We start from the raw sequence: 21,296 nt of genomic DNA on the forward strand, positions 1-21,296 counted from the left end.
TATTATTATTATTATTATTATTATTATTATTATTATTATTATTATTATTTTATTATTATTATTATTATTATTATTATTATTATTATTATTATTATTATTATTATTATTATTAGACCAGGATTTATTATTGTTATTATTACATTTTCTCAATGTTGTTATATTACTTTGTTCAAGGTTTTCTGTTCTACATTTTCATTCTCTGTAAGTAGGTCTAAATTTGTTTAATAGCAATGTATTGTGATTTATTTTGTAATTAGGCCTACTGGAAATGCGCTAATTTTCTTTCTTTATATAATTTGTAAGTACATTGCGCATCTTTGAGTGCTTCCCTAATAAAGAAAACTGTGATCCGGTATTTATTCCCAAAGCCTCTGTACCTCCTTCTTTACACGCCCACTCGATTTGATCGCTTACAAATGGCGGACGTGGCTTTCAAGTAGTTTCAAATATGGCGGTCCAGTGGCTACCCTATTAGCAAATGATTCTCAGAATTGTAGACTCCTTGCAATGTACTGTTGTCTTTGAAAACAACTGACTGCGATGCACAAGGGGTTGTGTTTTGAATGAGTAGCTGAGGAATTTTGATTGTTGGTATTTATATCAGGTAAAGTTATATTAAGGGCTTATAAAAGTTTTCTCTCCTTATTGTTGAAATATAATGTCTTTATGTGCTTCGTAGTTCAGGCAGTTGGAGTGAGCTTAAAATAACTCATAATAGAGGTGCACTGCGGTACGTATTTGCATTTGTGAGTAAACCAACTTGTTGAACTTATATTGCTGAAAGTAAGAAAGTATTTTTAGTGTTTTGCTGTAGTTACATGATTAGAATAATGTTACGTGCTACTGTGGAATATTAAACATTTGTGGCCGCTTTTATGTGGTATTTAATGTCTGTTGCGTTCAGTAACATTACACTCTGTGATTCACTTTGTGAATGCGTTTTGTTGATTTCAGTCTTAATTATTATACACTTATATTTTAATCTGAAAGTTCTTCTCAGCACGTTTCTTTTCCGTTGTTACGTTACATTTGAGTCTTTCTTACTCAGTTGTAAAGCCCGGAGCACTTGTCATTGCGCAATACTACCCGGAATGTGCTCTTTAAACTTGTTTATTGGATATAATTACACTTTTGAGGTTGTTCGGTATACAGATGCATATTGGGAATGTTACTGAAGATTTTTCAGATTTGTGTTCTTAACTGGTTGTTGCACATAAGTTAGTTATAATTTAATACGACAATTTTAATAGTGAATTTCATACGACTAATACCTTAACCTTATAAGAGATCCACGATTGCATTTTGAAAGTTATGTTAATAACAGGCATGGTTCACTGATTATCAGTTTGTCATTACGCAAGAAAGTCTATCATGTCCAAAATATTAAAGGTGCCAGAACCTAACCTAGTTGGTTACCTCTCTACTCAGAAAATTAATTATGTACTTAGAAACTGTGTTATTGACAGTATTATATTTTAACAAGTAATGACATAAATGTAGTCGACCAATATTAAGATTGCACGCACTTTGCAGTTTCTCTAACCTGTAGGCCAACATGATTCCAGTGGCAAAAGATCATAGTTAAACTTTTTCCAAGTTCATAGTAACTTAGTTCCTGCAGTGTGGGATGGTTCTAATTTTATATACTCTTTTACTGCAAAGGGAATGTTGGAGTCCTGTTGCATGGAAATACAGTAACGGATTAGCTTATAATTTTATGAGCTCACAGTGGTTTGCATCTAAAGGTTGCAGTAATGAAACATTACATGCAAGCAGCAATACCTTTTCAATTACTTGGATTGCATTTTATCCCAAAGCTACCCCCTGTGGGTGGGTGACCCAGATGGAGAATACACCTGCAGTATCCCCTGCATGTCGTAAGAGGCAACTAAAATGGGCCCCAAGGGTTCTCAACTTGGGAGCGTGGGTTGGCGACCACGGGGCCCTTAGCTGAGTCCTGGCATTGCTTCCACTTGTGCCAGGCTCCTCACTTTCATCTATCCTGTTCAACCTCCCTTGGTCAACTCTTGTTCTTTCCTGATCCCGACAGTAGTAGAACATTCGAGGCGTATGGAGTCTTTCATTTTCAAGCTCTTCGTGGCCCTTGTCTTTCTTTGTCCTCCTACTTCATTTTTTGAAGTGTTGGATTACTTCTCTCTCTACCCCCTGTGGGTGGGGGACACAGACGAAATGACACCCACAGTGTACCCTGCCTGTCTTAAGAGACAACTCAGAGGGGCGACCAAGGGATGATAAAATTAGAACCATTAGAATAATTGTGATTAGTACTGGAAATGGCAATGGTTGGCTAAGGTTGTGTGTGAATAATACTCCTGTAAATGTGAGTTATTTTATAAAAGAAAGTAAGTTTGGTGATTAGAACCTGGACCCACAGATTCTGTAAGTGTTATGGATGCTATGGAACTATAAATATTGGAGATAATCCTTCTCTAAGAGTCACATTTGTGTTAATTTTTGTCGCGGTTAAGGCCAAGTGTGTATAAACAAAGGCATCAAGGTAGTTTAGTGTACTTTTGAGGGGTCATGACACTTTTATATACTGTCTTTAGATTCAATTCGATATATCGAGTCGAGGTAACTTCAGCGTGTGGTACCGGGGTGACAACACACTACTCACATCACTTGCCTATCGGTTAATTTTACGTTAAAGAACAGATATGAGTTCCTGCGCAAAGTGTGGGAAAGCGGTACCTAGGCAGGTCATAGCATCTAAAATAGTGTGTAACACCTGTAGCAGTTGGTTTCACAGTAAGTGTGTGAACCTTAATGATCGAGGTGTAGAATTTTTGAAGTCCCAAGGTCCAACATGAGGTGTGACCAGTGCAACTCACAGCGGTATAGGAGCATGCAAGAAGAAGCGCAGTCACTTGCGTCGGCACCGTCAGTTTGGGACGTTTTATAACTGCTGCAAACTTTAACTGGAGAAAACAGCTAGTGAAATAGAAAAACAGTTAGGTAAATCGATTGATGTGTGTCATGAAAGGCTGGACGAGCACAGACTAATTCTAGATAATCCGCAGGCATTAATTATTCAACAGCAAAATATTATTGATAACATATTATCTGAAAACTATCGGCTTGCAAAAGCATTCATTGAGTTTAAAATCAGGTGCAATATTCTAGGATTAACACATAGGAGATATGGTATTCCGGAAGTACCGAATGAAAATATCTGTCGGATGGTCGTTAGTGTTGCCAAAGCGCTAGATGTAGAAATAAAAGACGATATGATTGATGCGTGTCATAGGCTGGAAAATGTTTATCGTTCAACTCATGGCATTATTGTAAAATTTGTTATATGATGTTATAAGATCTTAGTAAAACGTTACATCAAAAGAATTTGTCCACAGCTCATCTTGGTCTTTCCGTCCCTAGTCCTACCTATATATATTAATCAGTCATTAGCTCCTAATAGGTGAATTCTATTTGCTAAAGTTAAACAATTGCAATGTGATAGGGAATATAAGTATCTATGTGTGAACAGGATTGGCAAAATTTTGATGACGAACACTGATGGAAGTCGTGCATGCTATTTGTTGTGAGGGAGATTTGGATAAATTGTAATTTTTTTCATCATAATGTCGTTACTCTTTCAAGTTTGACTTTTCGTGAGCTATGATAATGAGTTTTTCGTTTATTATCAGAATGTAAGAGCTCAATAGCTTCTGTCGCTTAAACGCGGCTAGTATCCAGTATTCGGGAGATAGTAGGTTCGAACCCTACTGTCGGAGCCCTGAAAATGGTTTTCCGTGGTTTCCCATTTTCACACCAGGTAAATGCTGGGGCTGTACCTTAATTAAGGCCACGGCCGCTTCCTTCCCACTCCTTGCCCTTTCCTGTCCCATCGTCGCCATAAGACCTATCTGTGTTAGTGCGACGTAAAACAATTAGCAAAAAAAAAAAAAAAAAAAAGAACTAAGGTTGATATAAATCCAAAATCTCCTGTGCTCTTCATATGATATTGTTGTGCTGACAGACTTCTCTATCAAATATCATATTTAGGTTTAACGTAGTACAATAATATTTTTAATTACAATTCTGGGATGCTGGATCTGATACTGGCCAATTTCATACAGTAGTTGACATGAAATGTGAGGAATTTGTTCTTTTGTCTGAAGATTTAGTGTTCAGAAATGACAGAGATCCTTTGGTAACCAGTAAGGAGTGAGGCGGGGGAGTCTTGATTGGTGTCAAAAAGAATTTTAAGGCGAAACAATTATCCAGTTGCTCTAAACAGCATTGTGAATCACTTACTATTTGTATCTCAAATAATAATAATAATAATAATAATAATAATAATAATAGGCAGTTATTTATAAATGTTCATCATCCGTAACAGTGTATCAGGACTCTTTTGGTTATTTTGAAAGCACTGACAATCTTATAATTTCAGACTGTGTTATTGTGGGCAATTTCAATCTTCCTGAAATAAATTGTGCTAGTTATTCTTTTACAAAAAGAACTGTGATTTGTAAAAGATTGAGTCAGTTTATATCATATTTAGGTTTAACATAATCTTGATTACAATTCTAGGACACTAGATCTGGTACTGGCCAATTTCATAGTTGACATGAAACGTGAGGAATTTGCTCTTGTGTCTGAAGATTTAGATCACCCTCCCCCACTCTTTGTCATTACCTCCAGTAAAGAGGTGCTCATTACCAAAAAACATAAATCGAGAATACTACAGTTTCAAGAAAGCGGATTTTCTACAACTGTCTTATGAGTTAAGAGATATTGATTGGAACCCGTTGTATAGGTATCAGAATGTGGACCAGGCTGTGGATTTCTGTAACTCGTCAATATATAGATGCTTAGATAATTGCATACCTAAGGGTCATGTCATTAAAAAGTTAAAATTTCCAGTCTGGTTTAATCATGATATCATTCAGATGATCAAAATGAAAAGGAAGTGTGCCAAAACGAGGAAATTCTCCGTGTACTATGATGATCAATTCAAACAACTCAGATCTGAATTGAAAGAAAAATAAATTCTGCATATCAAGATTACATCAATGAACTAGAGGTTACTTTAAAATGTGATATAACACGTTTCTGGAGGCATGTTAAAAATAAGCAACTCATGAGATCAGGAGGAACTACATTTGAGTATAATAGTGAGAGTTACGTGGGCAGTAATGTTGTTCACGGTTTTGCTCGATATTTTGCGCTAATTAACGTCAGATCAGATTTTAATTACATATTGGATAATTTGGCTTTGGATGACATTCCCCTATTACCCCTGTTGAGATATTACATGTCGGTGCGATATCTGTTGAAGAGGTGAAAAAGGCTATTAATGGTAAACTAAAGCCTAAAGATTGAGTGATCCTGATGGCATACTACTATATATAATTAGGGCTTGTGCTGGTTTTTTGTTTTTTTTTGCTTTACGTCGCACCGCCACAGATAGGTCTTGCGACAGGACAGGAAACGCCTAGGAATGTGAAGGAAGCGGCCGTGGCCTTAATTAAGGTACAGCCCCAGCATTTATGCTGATTTATTGGCTAATCAATTAACTTTCATTTTTAACCTTTCTATTCGCACTTCATCCTTTCCTGAGAAATGGAAAGTAGCTAAGGTTACACCTATTTTTAAGACAGGCAGTTTTGTAATGATATCTAATTATCGTCCAGTGTGCACTATCAACACAATAGCTAAGGTATACGAACATACTTTGTATGTTGCGCAATAAGATTTATAACCATGTTAAGATTGTGTTATCTGAATTTCAGTATGGATTGTACCCAACATATCAGTTATCACCAATCTTTTGTATGATACCATTATTACTAACAGAAGGACTGCTGTTGTTTATATGGATTTCGAAAAAGCATTCGATAAAGTCGATACAAAAATGTATAAATTTGGTTTTTTGTAAACAGTTGTTGCAGTTAATGTGTTCATATTAAAAATATCAAGAGCAGTTTGTTTCTTTTAACAGTGAAATTTCAGATTACTTTATATCAGTCCTCCTGGTGTACCGCAAGGTTCTAATCTTGGACCTCTTTTGTTTTTAATTCTAACTAATGATTTACTTACAATATTTGCCACTATAACCATTTACTTTTTGCAGATGATTTGAAACTTTTACAGTAGCTTCTGTGGCTCAGGCGGCAACACGCCGGCCTCTCACTGCTGGGATCCATTGTGCAAATCCTGGTCACTCCATGTGAGATTTGTGCTGGACAAAGCAGAGGCAATAGAGGTTTTTCTCTGCCTACTCCAGTGTTTCCCTGTCATCTTTCATTCCAGGAACACTCCCCAATATCATTTCTTTCCATCTGTCATTCATTAATCATTGCCCCAGAGGAGTGCAACAGGCTTCGGCAGCTGGCACAAGTACTATCCTCGCCGCTAGATACGGGCTTCATTCATTCCATTCCTGACACAGTCGAATGGCTGAAAACAGGCTGTGGATTTTCGTTTTCATTGAAACTTTACAAATACATTAGCGACCACAAAGATCAGGTTGAGTTGCAAAAGGACATTGATAATGTCATTTCTTGGTGTGATATTAATAATTTGTCTTTGAATGCTAGTAAATGTAAATACATGACATTTACCAGGAGAAAGGAATTTGAAGTCTCAGCCTATCATATATGTGGGGCAAAATTGGATAGGGTTTTAATCTTTAAGGACCTTGGTATAATTTTTGACGGTATGTTAACGTTCAACGGTCATGTGAATACAGTAACAAAGAATGCTCCTCGAATGCTAGGATTTTTTTTATAAGAACTTCGAGACCTTTTACCCAGCCCTCTGTATTGAATAAATTATAAATGTTATCTTAGTAAGGAACATACTGGGATATTCTGTAATAATTCGGAGCCCGTATACAAGGCAAGAAGTGAATGCTATTGAAATTATACAAAACAAGTTCCTACGTTATCTTTATTTCAAAACTTTTAATACATTTTGCCCTTTTGACACATCAACCCAGTTATGGAGGAATAATTTCCTTCATTGTAAACAGACTGTCCTTAATTTTTATACAAATACTAAGAAAAATTGTATTAGGAAGATTTGATTCTTTGGACGTATTAAAACGCATTTCATTCCATGTTCCGCAGACAAGATCAGGTCAAAAACATTGCATCAGTCAAATTCACCTTTCGTAAAAATGACAATGCTTTAACGTAACAAGAGAAGTTGATATATTCATTGAATTGGATAATGAATTCAGCCTTTACACTTTGTAAATGTTTGATAATTCTTTCTTTCTGGTGTTATTCATATTTCCCATTGTACTTGTGTTTTAAATTTGTTTTTGTATTGTATTACCGTGTGGTTTCTTAGTGCATTTTTCATTTTTTTAAAAATTGTAAATGGTGTAATGTTAATATTCATTTTTAATTTAGTCTTTTTTTGTGTGTGTGTGTTAATTTTCAGCTTTGTTTTTGTTAAATTTTAACTGCATAGATATAGATACAGACTTCGATACACTGATTGTTTTTGTTTCACGATCATTTTCCTATCACCATTCGTTTTAGATTCTAGTCAGTGGATACATTTTGAAGTTTTAATTTACATTTCTTTACACCTCGTACCACTAGGGGCCGATGACCAAGCTGTTAGGCCCCTTAAAACTACAATCATCATCTCCCAAAGTATCAAGGCTAGGCACGATGTGGAAATTGGCTGGAGTTTTAAAGCTGAAGCTGTGAATTTTTTATAAACAGTCAACACTATTCTGTAGGAACAAAACAAGATTATACGAGATTAGGCCTACATGTTTCCTTTCCAGTTATTTGCTGGTATTTCTTAATCTTGCATTAGTTTCACCTGACTGGTAAACTTAAAGGTTATGTGTTGACTAAGTCAAAACTGATAAGAAAATGGCTTCCACTTTAACAAATTACCATTGTAATGCTCAGTTTAGGGTAAGCCCAAATCATGATTTACACCAGCAAAAGTTGGGAGGGATAACAATAACAATGATAATGATTAGATGTATACAAATATTCCAGAACAGGAACACCATGCGAGTTGGCTGCACTGTTAGGGTCATGTAACTATGACCTTGCATTCAGGAGATTTTATTATTATTATTATTAACAAATACATTGCAAATGGGAAATATCCCAGTGGCAACGGTCACTTACAGTAATGTAATCTATATATATATATATATAAAATAAGAGTTTTGTCTGTACATTGCTCAGAATTTGAAAAGAATGGTATCGTTCATGTCCACAGTAACAAGGAAATGCACTTTTTACGTTTCCGTAATTGGCAAAAGTTCAGTAAGACTTACCATCTTTCAGCGCACGCATGTAGCGCAATTGCACTGACATTTGTTTCTCTCTCACTTCTCGCGATGGTCGTGATTGTGCGGTGGACAGGGCTGCCAACGGTTCGTCTAAAGAACTAGTCCTAGTGCAGTGGCGCTATTTTTGAATTTGCGAATCTTGTACGGTGACAAAGCCATCGGTGTGGATATGTTAGGGTAGTTTAGTGACCAAACAATTGGTCTGGATACGTTAGGGTAGGTTAGTGACAAAGCTATTGGTCTGGATTGGTTAGGGTAGGTTAGTGACAAAGCCACTGGTCTGGATTGGTTAGGGTAGGATAGTGACAGTCATTGGTCTGGATCGAGCAAAGGGGGTCTGGGGGCGTTAGCCCCTACGTTAAAAGCCGCAAAGTAGCTCCAGGCCTCTAGTATCCCGTGTGACACCTCCATTGGTCTGGATACGTTAGGGCAGGTTAGCGACAAAACAATAAACTTGGATATGTTAGGGTAGGTTAGTGACAAAGCCATTGGTCTGGATTGGTTAGGGCAGGTTAGTGACAAAGCCATTGGTCTGGATCAAGCAAAGGGGTCTGGGGGCGTAAGCCCCCAGTCAAGAATCCGCGAAGCGGCCCTTGGCTTCTAGTATCCCGTGTGTCACCTCCATTGATCTTGATACATTAGGGTAGGTTAGTGAAAAAGTTGTGTATTTCTTGTGCGCGGGTTGGTAACAAAATTCATTTTACTTCATTGCTAGGAGTGACATCATATCTCACCCAATGGAAATGCTGGTAAGTATTTAGGCGATGGACAATGGCGTGTGATAAATTGCATTAGGTTATAAAAGCAAAATTACTTTGGGGGACGCCTGGTGGATTCTTAGCTGTCGCAGTGAACACATCTCTCCTCTGCAAGGTATACCATTTAAGATTTCTAACATATTACATTCTTATCATGCTATGAAAGTAATGTAGGACATACTGGATTTCTACCCCGTAATTTCTGTCTGTATGTATGTACACGCATCACTAGAAAACGGCTAAAGAGAATTAAATGAAAATCAGTATGCAAATTCGGGGAATAAGTCGCTACAATCTAAGCCATAAATAATTTTATTCACGCTGACAGAAATGGTAGTTTAGGGGAAGGCCTAACATTTACTTTTCAAATATTTGTGTTATTAGTGGTCTTATCTCAATAAAAATTGGTATTCAAATTAAGGGAATAAGTCGCTGCAATCTAGGTTATAAATAATTTTATTCACGCTGAGTGAAAAGGTAGTTTAGGGGAAGGCCCAAAATGTAATTCTCAAATATTTATATTATTGGTGGTCCTATCGATACATACTACATAACCAGAGTTGTATAGAATTAAATTTCTGACCATTTATGTCTTATACATTTTTACCGTACCGGCTATAACACAGATATTAATGAATTTGTATTTTTGTTGCTAAGTCCATATCAATACCGAGCCACGAGAAAATGGGTTAACAGAATGTAATGAAAATCGGTATATAGAGTCGGGGAATACGGCACTACAGTCTAAGCTATAAACAATTTTATTCACCCTGGATGAAATTGCAGTTTAGGGGAAGGCGCCTAAAATTTTATTTTTAAATATAGGTACCTATGAAATGAAATGGTGTATGGCTTTTAGTGCCAGGAGTGTCCGAGGACAAGTTCGGCTCACCAGATGCAGGTCTCTCGATTTGACGTCCGTAAGCGACCCGCACGTCGTGATGAGAATGAAATGATGATGAAGACGACACATACACCCAGCCCCTGTGTCAGCGAAATGAACCAATTATGGTTAAAATTCCCGACCCTGCTGGGAATCGAACTCGGGACCCCTGTGACCAAAGGCCAGCACGCTAACCATTTAGGCAGGGAGCCGTACGGTTCCTATGTTTTTGATCCTATCGAAAAGTACTACAGAACAAAAGTTCAGAGAATACAATTTCTGATCATTTATGTTTTATTCAGTTTTACCGTACCGACTATGATGAGTGGTATTTCAGAGTTGGAAGAAAACTGTGAAGGCCTACAATATCGAAAGCGCATAACATTGATCAACAATAACATAACATTGATCATTGTTTGTTGTGATGTTATTTGTCTCTTATGCTGCCTCTCAACTCCGATAGATGGCATTACTGCTGCGTACCGAGTATAATAGCCTGACAGAATCCAGGGAGTTAGAAAACTTTCTTTAGCATGTCATTCCTCTGGTTCATACATTTTCTGATACAGCTGGTAGGTAACACACTGGTTCCTCATAGTATTCCAGTTATTCGATCCCTACTCTGACGCGATGTTTTGAATGAGCAGTGTGCATACTTAAGGCAGAAGCTGAATTAGTAATAGTGTAGTAGTAGTTTAGTAGTACGGCCTGGTCTAGAATGACAATTTAGTCCTATTCCAAGTTATAGCACGACAATTCACTAAATAACTCAAAATTCCACCCTGAAAAGAGCCGTTTCTTAAGAAAATCTTCTTCCTCTTCACTTTTATTAAATTCTACATTCATTTTATTCCAAATTATCAGTGAAGAGGGGGTTTCTCCCCTGGCTTGGAGGAAAAATTTGCCTCCAAGTCAAATAGATTTTTCCGCCGGCAGTATAGTGAATTGATGTTTTCCGACTTATTGGGTACTCCTAGGAAAAAGGATTAGTAAAATGGCATAGTTTTTGCCTTTGAGTCTCCACTATTCGACCCTTTCCCCTCCGAAAAAAGACGAAGAGTGTTCACGAATCACGGCTGTCTGCGGCTTGGTTATTCCAGCTCTGGAACTTTGGACTGTTGGATCGGCAGTGTAGTCCTGTTCGCTAAAAGTGAGGGAATGTGTAGTGTTTCATTTGATCGAGTATTTCCTATGAAAGCATTGCTTTTAATCGCGCCATTCCTAATGACGTCATTGTAATGTAAGTTCATTTCAGTTGGGAAACCACTTAGACAGTCTTTCTGAGGATGTAAAAACGTATGTGGAGAGTGAGTGTCTACCATTTAAATGAAAACTCCCCAACCTGATTGTGACTGATGGTATGCAAATGGGTCTACCACTACAGTGAAAATTCCCTTTTCATATGAGAAAAGATGTTTGGTGACTTCCCTGTCACGTTTCTAGGGTAAGGTTAAGAGCTATGCATTTTAATACAATCTTGCTCACAACGTGTACACTAGAATTTCGTTTACAATGTAGAATTCCGTAGCGAAGCACGGGTACATCAGCTAGTAATAAACATAATTACCCAACAACATACAAACAAAGAAGCAAGCAAGCAAACAAACAACAAGAGTACAACAAGCAAATACAGTGGAACCTTGGATTGCGAGCATAATTCGTTCTGGCAACATGCTTGTAATCCAAGGCGCTCGTATATCAAAGCAAGTTTTCCCATAAGAAACAATTGAAACGCGGATGATTCATCCACAACACAAAAATATTTATTCGCATACCATTTCTAAAACAAATTAAAGTGCACTTTTCCATACAATACAATCATTGCTGGTGTGAGGGAGACGAGAGATGACATGAGAAGAGTTACTGTGTAGCACGAATTTCATTAACAGAATCGCTGCTATCTGTTGGCTCACTGGATTGTTTTCTTTTTGTGCAACTTTAACGAGGAACCTGTCCAGTAATTGTTGCTTTTGCCTCTTTTTGAGGATTTCACGAAAATGTGACATGGCATTGTCATTGAACTGATTCATCGCTCGCACTGCTACAGCATTATTCGGGTGGTGATTTTCTAAAAAAAATTGCACCTTTTCCCACATTTTGCACTTCTCCCGAATCTCAGTTGAAGTGAGAGATTCCACTTACTTTTCCTCCTCCTCTTCCCCGGACAAGATCTCCGTAACCTCCTGTTGTTCGCGATGCAGGTCCATCAGTTCGCTGGTGGTCAGTTCTTGCCATGTTCTTCCACCAGCTCTTGAATGCCCACGTCGTTCACCTCCAGCCCCATAGTCTTCGTGAAGGACACAATTTCATCGACAATCGGCGACTCATTGTCACCAACAATCACTTCAAAGTCACATCCAAGAACACAGTCAGGCCACAGCTTTCCACAAGCGGAAGAGAGAGTTCTCTTGGTGACTCCATCCCAGGCTTCATCGATGATCTTCAGGCATTTCACGATGGGGAAATGATTTCTCCCCAACCAAATGATGCTTTGGTGTATAGCTTCTTGAAGATCGAAATGACTTGCTTATCCATAGGCTGGAGTAGTGTTGGGAGGAAGGAACTTAACCATAGCGTACTTGAATTCCTCAAGACCTCAAGACCTGGAGGATGAGCAGGAGCATTGTCCATAACCAGCAAGACATTGAGCGGCAGATTATATTCTGAAAAGTATTTCTTCACTACAGGACCAAAGATCTCATTCGTCCATTCAACAGACGAACAGCGAAGGGGAAACATAGGCACACGTGACGCTCGTATTGCAGAACCTCACTCCCATATCAAGTTACAATTTATTTAAAATGTATGCTCATCTTGCAAAACACTTGTAGACCAAGTTACTCGCATTCCGAGGTTTCACTATATATGGAAAGAAAATATTACAAGAACTACTACTAGTTTAATATTCTAAATCCAGCATCATCATATACAAATTCACACACAATTTATGTATTTCCTGTGCTTTAATACTACGGCTTACAATACTATAGGTTGACCTTACTACGAGCTTAACATTATAAGTGATAATAAAGTGAAGTTAAGCCGTAATTACCCCACTACAACAACAACAAGAATAAAACAAGGGAGAAATACTACAAGTATAACTTTCTAAATCCAGCTTCATTATATACAAATTTGCACACAATTTAAGTATTTCCAGTACTTAACACTACAAATTACAATACTGTAGATTGAACTTACTACTAGCTTAACACTAGAAGTGATAATAAAGTCAAGTTAAAACATACTACCCAACAACTACAACAACCCAAGTACAAAAACTGATTCCATGGAAAAGAATATTACAAGAAATACTACTAGTTTAACATTCTAAATCCAGCATTGTGTACAGTTTCATACACAACTTAATTATTTCCAATATTTAACACTGTGGCTTACAAAACTATAGGTTGAGCTTACTACTAGCTTAACGTTACAAGTTATAATAAAGTAAGGTGAAAACATAATTGTCCAACAACTACAACAACAAAAGTACAACAAGCGATTCCAAAGAAAGCAAATGTTACAAGAAATACTACTAGTTTAAATTGCTAAATCCAGCGTCATCTTATACAACTTCACACTTACCTTAAGTATTTCTAGTACTTAACACTATGGCTTACAGTACTGTAGGTTGAGCTTACTACTAGCTTAACAGTACAAGTGATAATAAAGTAAAGTTAAAAACATTGGTACTTGCCCAACAAAACACCTACAACAACATGAGTACAAGAAGCAATTCCCTGGAAAGAGAATACCACAAGAAAAAAAACTCCTAGTTTCACAATCTAAACCAAGCAGAAATTCACAAATTCTGTGTCCGTAATTTACAACTTTTACTTTTTACTTTACACTAGCGCTAATGGTCTTCTTAAATAACTTGATACCGGAAGGGAATCTATCAAAGATTGCTGCAGGTAATTTATTCCAATCCCTTATGGTCCTTTTAACAAAGGAGAACTTGCCCATGTCCATATGCTGGTTTCTGGCCGTAACTTTATGCTTATGATCATTTCTTGATAAGTATGAGGGAGGTTCCAACCTATTCCTAATACTGTGCCAGGCAGCCCTTCCCGTATAGCTGTTATAAAGACCACACAGGGGAGCTCTAGTTCTTCTAGATTCAAGACTTTCCCAATTAATGGTATTCCTCCTATTCCCGGTTACGAAACGCATCACTCTTCTTTGAACTTTTTCTAGGGAATTTATTAAACCCACCCTGTACGTATCCCAGCACGCATATCCATATTCGAGAATTGGTCTTGGCAGGCATTTATAAGCTTTACTTTTGTCACCAGAATTAGCTTTCTTGAGTTTTCGCATAATAAAATGTAACGATCTCTACGATTTCTTAACTACATTTTCCATTTGCTCTGACCTGTTTAAGTCTTTTCTAATAGTAACACCTAAGTACTTATAACTATCAACTTCAGCAACACTTCCTCCTCCAATTTCGTAATCCCTCTTTCCTGTCATTTTTGTTTTACTGAAACACAATTTCTTGCTTTTTCCGCTGTGGATTTTCATTTGATTTTCTCGCGCCCATTTTTCAATCATATCTAAATCCTGCTGAAGCATTAGTTCATCCTCGTGTGTCTTTATCTCCCGATATATGATGCAATATTATTATTTATAAATTTCATTTTCCGTATTGACAGACTCAAAGTATAGATAAGAAATGTGTTTTTCCACCATTCAATACACAATTTATATATTAAGCTAGTACCGGTTTCGGCCCTTTAACGGCCATCATCAGCTAGTACATGTTTTGTTTAGCCATTAGACAATACACAAGTTGTTATATTAGGCATCCGGATGTCTAATGGGGGATGGAAATGTATATAATAACATATAATTAAAATATCAGTGGTTAGGGTAAAAAGTTACAAATAGAGTATGAGTATGTAAAACATATTAAAAAACACACAGGCCACAATATACAACATTTAAAAAAGTTTCAACACATTAAAATGGTGCGTATGGGTAGACACTTGTTAAAATCTTCAGTTCATGCTATGTAGATTCCATTCTTCTGTCCTCTGTGCAGTTACTTCTAAGTTATGTTGATTATATTGCGTAAGGTAATCTTCAAGGACATTTTGAAACTAGTGTATGTCTTATTGATGTGGGCCTTTGTCGTGATGAAATTTTGTTGTGTTATATATCCCAACTTGTGATATGCTATGGCAGGTTTCAATATAGCAAACAGCAGGTCTCGAGCTTGTATTTAGAAGTGGTCGGTGGTAACACCTCTCTCGTCTATGTTTGTTCTTGTAGTTATGGTTGTTGTGGAGGTCTTGTGCCGATGTGTTTGAAGGCTTGTTGTGTTCTGCTGCTCGCAGAACAAACATAGACGAGAGAGGTGTTACCACCGACCACTTCTAAATACAAGCTCGAGACCTGCTGTTTGCTATATTGAAACCTGCCATAGCATATCACAAGTTGGGATATATAACACAACAAAATTTCATCACGACAAAGGCCCACATCAATAAGACATACACTAGTTTCAAAATGTCCTTGAAGATTACCTTACGCAATATAATCAACATAACTTAGAAGTAACTGCACAGAGGACAGAAGAATGGAATCTACATAGCATGAACTGAAGATTTTAACAAGTGTCTACCCATACGCACCATTTTAATGTGTTGAAACTTTTTTAAATGTTGTATATTGTGGCCTGTGTGTTTTTTAATATGTTTTACATACTCATACTCTATTTGTAACTTTTTACCCTAACCACTGATATTTTAATTATATGTTATTATATACATTTCCATCCCCCATTAGACATCCGGATGCCTAATATAACAACTTGTGTATTGTCTAATGGCTAAACAAAACATGTACTAGCTGATGATGGCCGTTAAAGGGCCGAAACCGGTACTAGCTTAATATATAAATTGTGTATTGAATGGTGGAAAAACACATTTCTTATCTATATGATGCAATAATCGGCAAAGAGGCGCATTTCCGATTTTATCAAATCAGGCATATTCATGAAAAGTATGAAAAGAATTGGCCCAATAACGCTACTCTGAGCCACACCAGACGTAACGAGAAGATAGCGTTTCTCCCACGTGCACCCTCTGAATAGTTCTGCCATTGAGGAGTTCTCATATCCATTTCACAACTCTGATGTCAATGCCCGTACGCCCTAACTTGTTAAGCAGGATGTCATGATGCACAAGATCGAATGACAAAATCAATTTCTATTGCGTCAATCCTTGACCCACTGTCAAGCTTATCCGATATATCTTGGCATATGGAACAGAGCTGACTTTTGGAGAAGCCTTCCCTAAAACCATGCTGCCCCTTAGATATCATTCCAGAAGAGTCCCATTTTAACCTCAAATAATCTACTATTAATTGCTCCATTTGTTTGCACACGATTGACGTCAAACTTACCGGTCTGTGGTTATTCAAGTCGCTGTTGTCACCCCCTTTATGAGTAGGAACTATAATGGCCGATTTCCAATCTTCTGGAACCTTCGTATTGTTCAATGATATATTAAAGATTCTTATTAAATATGGTAGGATCGCTTCACCCCCGAGTTTAAGTGCCTCTCCGGAAATAGAATCGGGTCTTCAAGATTAACTTCTTCTGAGTTTAGAAAGACCTTTATGCAATAATGAAGCTTTAATTTGGAAATCATTATTAGTTTTTGAAAATTGTCCCTGAATAATTGTGCCGCCGGATTAAAAACCTTTCCGTAGTGCTTATTTAATGCTTCGACTTTATATCTGTTGTTTTTAATTAATCACCTCCTATACAAAGAGAAGGAACTGACTTGTTCTTCCCCTTCAATTTTCATATATATATTTTTAAAAGGGTTCCAGGAATTCCGATTTCCATTTAGGATATTGTCAAGATATTTCTCTTCAGTCATCTCTTTTTTTTTTTTTTTTTTTTTTAAGCAAAAGCTTCACCAAACATCTATACTCTGCTTTGCACACATCGTTATTATTTCTTCTGTTAAACGCTCTCCTAGTCTTACGTTTAAGCTTCCTAATAGTCGTGGTGTAGTACAGCGGATCTGAATTTTCCCTTATCCTTTTGGGAACAAATTTATTCAGTCCAGTATTTAAAATGGTTTTGAAGTTCTCCTAAATGTCGTCCATCCCCTTGCCCTCCTTTAACCAATTAGTATAGCACAACCTCAGATGGTTTTGAAAACCTACGGAGTCTCCCCTTGCATAATACCAAATAGTCTTAGAAATTCACACATGCCTTGTATTAGAAGTTTCCCAAGATAGATCGAGTACCACTGCACTGCGGTCATTAATCCCCTGTATTACGTCAAAAGATATAACTATGTCATCCGGTCTGACTGGAAAAACATCTAATATGGCCGGTTCTACCATCTGCTGGTAAAGTGGCTGGCAGCTGCCCGGGAGGTAAACTACCTGGAGGTGTAAATCGGCTGGTACTTACGCTTGCGTCCAACCACCTCCGCGCAAGCGCTAGGTAGCTACCCGGAGCTAGACACCGATATACGAAGTTGGCTAGACTGATTTGCAGCGATTTCTCGCTTTCGAGTGTGGTGCTATCTATCGTCAGATGCATGAAACCCATTTCGATTGTCTTATTTCCCTGTGCTTGCGTCTGCTGATTATCACCAAAAAGCCTAATAAGGGGAGTCTTAAGAGTTATGGACAACGATTCATGTCAAGCTTTCGTGATTTTAATCTATGATCTTCAATATCAATACCTAATTGGGATTAAAATCTCGAGATTACATTTTCTTATGCCAGTTATAACCTGTCATGTAAGGCAGCGTTTTTGAAAAGTATTCTCGTAGTAGATGGGTCAAGTCGCTCGCTCCGTAATAGAAGGTACGCAGGTTTTCATCGTATTTGTAATTTACATTTTAAAATGTATTTTCGTTCCCTGCCGTTGTTCTTAACTTTCTTTTACGCGCTTCCAAATACGTATACACACACACACACACATCTTCTTTACGGACTTATTGCCTTTGAGCATTCTATCTGCAGGCTTCTGTGAATTGATTAAGTATCTCCGCGATGCTCTATTTGCAACTAGTTCTGTGACCTCGTTTAGTTCCAGATGCTTCCATTTATCGATAAAGCATTTCATTTTAATTTTTAACTTTATGAAGATAAAGTTGGAAGGTACTGTAAATGTAAAGAACTAATCGGGATAAATATCCATTCATAGGAAGAGGAATTCTGGAATGGAATCGTTTTCAGTTTCTTCTAAATAATTTACAAGACTATGTAAACAACTAATAGGGAATCTGCTACATGGGCGACAGTCCTATGTGCTATTAATCATAACATCACTTGCATACATATAAAGCAATTTTCCTAGTAGACATAATATTGTGATAAGAACGTATGAAAAGAGGCATACAGATTAACACAACGCTAATAATGGAAATAAAAAAGATTCGTCATAATAAAGACTCGAACCTGCACACTTCGTATTACGAAGCGAGCGTGTTATCCATTACGCTAACAAAACGCTTGGGTTAGGTGGGATACATACAGTAATATATATCTCGTATCCGAAAACTGAAAAAGTAGAAAATTAAAGCCCATTTGAAATGATTTCCAAATAGATTTTGATTTTATATCCTTTTAGAGTTTCTTTAAGAAAGCTTGACGTATAAAATGTGTTCCCTGCGCTACCGATGCGAGAGGCTGGTGTGACCGTTGCAACTAAAGGGAAGCATTAATGTTCAAAATCCTGCAATACAATATCGATCACTGTTACAGTATACTGCTTTTTTCAGTATACTAAGCTAATTTGAGTTGCATATCACCAGAAATACAGCTAATAATGTTCAGCTCTCAGAACTTGCCCAGCAGGTAAAGTCTTATCGGGCCCTCGAAGTGGCCGATAAATTACGCACCGGGTAACGACGATTTATGCTGCCGATAGCGCTACCTGGGAGTGGTCGGACGGAAACATCCTTTTACGCGGAGGGCAAATTACGCGCTACTTTACCAGTAGGTGGTAGAACCGGCCCTTTTAAGAGTGCTTGTTTACGTGTGTTCTTTGTAACAACTTGGGAAAAGCCATTATTCCACACTAATAAGTTAACTGCTTCCTGTGATAGGCCCCCAGGAGTTAACCCAGCCCAGTTTACTGACAGTACAGTAGATTTAAATTCCCTGCAATAATAGTTCTTTTCCCGTAGCTTATATTTGCACATGTCAATTCTGAAAGATGAGTGATCGTGTTTAAACCTGATTTCGGCGGGCGATAAGCTCCAATAATGACTATATTTTGTGTATTGGATGCATTATTTACCTCCACCCCAATTATTTCGCAGTCATCGAGAACACATTTTAACGTACTGCTTAGCTCTGACCTAACACAAATGAAAATTACCCCTCCTTTAGACCCTCTATCCCATCTAAAGTTAGAAATTTTAACCTGATTTTTTCTTAATTAACAAACTTTCCGTTCCCACAGTTATATCAGGGTCACTCGCATCAACTAAGCTTTCGAATTTTGCATTTTTACTACCAATACTTTCGCAGTTTGCCTGCAACAATCTAAGAAACTTACCCGATCCGGTATCATTGCCTCTCACAGTGTCCTGTTGGTGGCCCCGATGTTGTCGTAGTTGCATCGAATTTGCTCCCATCGTGGATTGTCATTCGGCTGACCGTTCTTCGAAAAGAGTTCACCAAGTCTCGCCACTTCTTGCTGTTTCAGATGAAGTCCATCCCTCAGTGTTCTCTCCAGAAATTTTTGTCAACTGGTTGGCAGGAATGAGTAGCCGGGCGGGGAATACTACGTAAAACTTCAATGTGAAAAAAACATGTCAATTCATTCCTCTCAGGGCATTAACAGTAATATCAGACAGATAAACATTGACTACGAAATTGAACTATTTGAGTGTTTTTAGTGTTTTATCACAAACAAGGCATAACAGAGTTTTTTGAACTTCTGGTGTTCTATTACTCGTTCCAAATCGTGTTACAGCGGGCTTAGGTCTACCGCTCGGTTGCTGTAGACATGTGAACTGCCATACGGGTTTGTGATGTTATGCGGAATAGAGGGTTCGCATGCGATTCCATGCTAATCCAGACCCCGCTCGTGCATGATATTACGTGGTGGTCAAGCTAAACATTTGATCTCCGATGTAATTGATGCAATTATGCTGACAAAAATGATTTTTCATTTAAATTAACAGTATTAACGTGTTAATTTGGAGCACCCAATGACTCAAATATGTATTATTATTATTATTATTATTATTATTATTATTATTATTATTATTATGTAACTAGCACGTATATAGGTTAAATTAGCTGGGCAGTCTTTAAAAAGGGCAGGGCGGTGCGCCCATTAAAATGGTCTTGGGGGAACACTGTCTCTGCTGAAGTTCCCGTCGTTGATCCAACTGTTGCCGACAAATAGTGATCCGGAACTTTCGGAGATCCACTGAAGCTCTTTGTTCAATCGGCCAATCTTCTTCCATGATATATTTGGTCTTCTTAGTATACCACTAATTACAACATTTGCCTTCGGGAACGTTTTCTTAGTCTAGTTCACTAGATCATAAATGTCCCCATTTATATATATATATTCTTCAAGTCATTAGTTCCTATGTGGAGAATTACTACTTCCTCATTCCCGCCGCATTTGTTCTGTTTTCTTGTTCAACTGTTCTGCTCGTATTCCCGGCATGCACACACATCACTTTCACTGACCTATTTTCCTGTCCTATTTGCCGCACGATAGAATAGCCTATCACCACAGGTTACAGGTTTCATATTCCCCACAGATGAATGGGTGCCTACATTTCTCCTATACACTTTCTGTAACTTCTTTTATAGCTCTGCAATCATGAGATTTGCTTCATTTAATTCCCGTTGTAGTTCCTAAACACTTGCTACATGCCATCTTTTCCTTATCACTGTCCAGGGCCTGTAGCTTACCACACTTGAAATGAAACCACATTCCACAATCTTAAGTTCCTCGTACACCCCATACACTTCACGTTCTCTACCTCTTCTGAAGCTGGTTGAACAGGGCCCGGGTTTAACACCAAGCCTCCTATAACAAGTAATGTGGTAATGAATGCCAACGATACAACACTCCCCTGGTAACTGCCTGCTGCAGGTCCACATTCAAGCATGCACTCTGCACCCCCCTGCCTGCTCGCCCATGTCCCAATTGCTGCTCGCCAAGCTGATGCGGAAATACCCATCACTGCATAAATACGTCTGCTCCCTTCAACAGTCGGCTGAACGGTCAGCATACTGGCCTTCGGTTCAGAGGGTCCCGGGTTCGATTCCCGGCCAGGTTGGGGATTTTAACATTAATTGGTTAATTCCAATGGCACGGGGGCTGGGTGTATGTGTTGTCTTCATCATCATT

The 21,296-nt window shown here is 37.9% G+C and overlaps 1 protein-coding gene across 4 annotated transcripts in view; it reads left to right on the forward strand.

The window, feature by feature from the left end:
* Positions 1–486: 486 nt before the first annotated feature.
* LOC136864561 (cold shock domain-containing protein CG9705) overlaps positions 487–21,296 on the forward strand; it is a 144,589-nt gene continuing 123,779 nt past the window's right edge. Inside the window, exon 1 of one of the 4 annotated variants that reach the window (XM_067141701.2) lies at positions 487–604. The gene's annotated coding sequence lies outside the window, so the exon portion shown is untranslated. Of the gene's footprint in view, positions 605–636; positions 731–21,296 lie in introns of those variants that run through there. The other 3 variants (XM_067141700.2, XM_068226338.1, XM_067141702.2) reach the window with 3 other exon arrangements.

This window comes from Anabrus simplex, chromosome 2 (assembly GCF_040414725.1).
Source record: "Anabrus simplex isolate iqAnaSimp1 chromosome 2, ASM4041472v1, whole genome shotgun sequence".
NCBI classification, from domain to species: Eukaryota; Metazoa; Arthropoda; class Insecta; order Orthoptera; family Tettigoniidae; genus Anabrus; species Anabrus simplex.